Below are 2,787 nucleotides of genomic sequence, written 5' to 3' on the forward strand. Positions count from 1 at the left end.
AAGTAAAGATAAAATTTTTGTTTAATTCCATGGATTTTCAAGTGATATCTTTCTTCATTAAAGCTCAACTTGAGAGAAGTTCATTTGAGCTCTGCGTGTCCAGGGAGGATGAGTATGGAACACATCCTGGAAAGAAATGAAGGGCCAGGAATCTCTCTCTGGCTTTTCCCCCTGCTTCTGGTAAGTACAGAAAAAAAAGAGAAGAATATATATATATATATATTTTTTTTTTTTCAGAGAAGAAAGGAGAGGGAGAGAGAGATAGAAACATCAATGATGAGAGAGAATCATTGACCGGCTGCCTCCTGCACACCCCACACTAGTGATCTAGCCCACAACCCAGGCATGTGCCCTGACTGGGAATCCAAATGTGACCTATTGGTTCATTGGTCGAGCCTTGCCGGCTGGGCAAAAAAGAGAAGACTTTTAAGAACTGTTCTGTAACTAAAATTTTATCATAAGTCGTTATAACAGATTTTAAATCCTGATTTATTGTCAAGCAAATTTTAAATACAAATTTATGAGCAAAATTACTTTAGTGTGTTTTCCCAAACGGGCCCCTTGGTGTGCTGCACTGAATTCGAGGGACACTATGAGATATTTTTAATTTTTGAGAAAAAAGAATGGCATCTTTGAACACCCAAAAACTACTACTGTTACTTTTTTTTTTGTATTTACCTACTTAAGAAGCAGAATCGTTAAGCATTTGCTTTGGTTTAGGGCTGCTGTGAAAAAGTTACTGAATCACGAAGGGCTCCAGGAACCGAGGAACTCTGGGAAGGTCTGTCTCCAGCACTCCCTGTGTTTTGCTCTTGTACTTGGAACTTGAACTACCATGGAAATTAGAGCGCTGATCTCCTCTTAGATTGCCAAACCCGAATCCAGCACGTGTAGAGTGAAAATTCAACCTAAAGCCACAAGGGTTTAGCATGCTTTCCCAGTCATCATGCTCTGTTTCCCAAGCAGGTCTGCCTCATTAGAGAAAAAGCAAAAAGAAATTAATTGGTTCTTCCTACAGCCTTTCTGTTTATTTTCTGTCAACAAAGGGTAAGAGGTCAGAAATCACTGCTCAGCATTAACTTGTGCACGTCTTTATCAAAATATCTCCTCCAACTGCTTCCACTGTGTTCCTCGGCGCATCTTCCCCTTGCATCGTTTTCGTTTGTTTTCCCAATACTTTCCCACCATGCATTTATCCAGATGTTTCCGATTGAACTTATAGCTGTTCTTTCAAAGACAAACTATTTTCTTCCAAGATATATTTTCCCATTCAGCACTACAGAAATAAACTCACCAACTCTGTGACAGAGCATACAGATGAGAGTAATGGGCCCTGCCAATGAAATTTAAAAATCATCATATTATCAGATCTATCTCTAATTACAAAGATTTCTCCCAAAAACCTAATCCTTCTTAGAGAACTATCATCTGCTCTTGTACTTCCAATAAATCTCTCATGTAGCTTTAGCTGCATATAATTATGCGACTTCTTAAAGTGTTGGAAACAGAATCCGGATGAATGAGGACTCTTCAAGCCCAATGCTACAAGAGCAGTGTGCTAAGAGGATTCCCTATTGTAACCACCATGACGACCCACATCCATTCACGCTGAAATCCAGCTCTGGGAGAGGAGCACTTCGCAGTCCTACGGGCCGCTGTGCTGTGAAGGAGAACCTCAGCACCCTATTGAGGACTAAGTCTTTTCGTTAGTTTGTTTGTTTGTTTGCTGTGCCTTAGACTGGCATAATGACACATGCCCTAAGATTTACTGAATTGGACTTTTTGCTTCCCTCTGGAAATGATGAGATTGGAAGAAGAAACATATTTAGTGTAAAATAAATGAACACAAAACAGAGCCAGGTCTTGTCTGCAATCAAAGATGCACAGGGCTCATTATTGCAGACTATGAACAGTGCATCTAAGAGATTGCAAAGTTCCTTAGTGAGGCTGTGGAAGCTGTGCTAAGTGAGAATATAAAGAACTAAACAGAGAGAACTGAGAGTGAACATTCTTTGAAGGAGGGACAAGCATTTAGCTAATTTTAGAAATTATAATCTAATGATTCAAAGGAATCAATTAGAAAAAATTAAATTCTATAAATTAGGAAATAAAATATTAAAATAAAAACCCAGTCTAACAGTTCACTTATTTCAAAGGTTAAATAAATCAATCCATGCATACTGAAATAAATGCAAAAATCTCTTCTATTCATATAAAGTGCTGCAACTATATATAGTAGTTATATTTGGTGTTAGGGATGGTAGAGGAAATACAGCTTTTACTTTATAATTTGATCTTTGCATTCCTCTAACATTTTTAATATATTAATTGTTAATGTCTTACACATTTACAGATCAGTTTGACTGTGATTCATCTGTGTATGCAACTTAAACCTTTTTATATGAAAATTATAATTACATGTGTGTGTTATATGACTTTAGGTCAATAACTAACCCTGATGAACTTTAATTTATTCTTCATTCTCTCTCACTGAACAGCCAATTTTTATACCAGAAAATCTTGTAAGTACTTAGCAAAATACTTAACACTCAATCAATCTTAGCTATTATTAGCTGACATTGGTTGTTTAATGTGCACTTTTTAAAAAAATTTTTAAATAGATACATTTATACATTCCTCAAGAAAACCCAAAATAGGAGAACTATATCTAAAGATTTGAAAATATTTTGCAAAAGGACATGCATTTATACTTTTATGTAGTAAAACTACATCCAGGGTAAATATCTCTATTATATATTCGCACTAATACAATTAGGAATGTGTATT

Source organism: Myotis lucifugus, unplaced genomic scaffold (genome assembly GCF_000147115.1).
Source record: "Myotis lucifugus unplaced genomic scaffold, Myoluc2.0 scaffold_154, whole genome shotgun sequence".
Lineage (NCBI taxonomy): Eukaryota > Metazoa > Chordata > Mammalia > Chiroptera > Vespertilionidae > Myotis > Myotis lucifugus.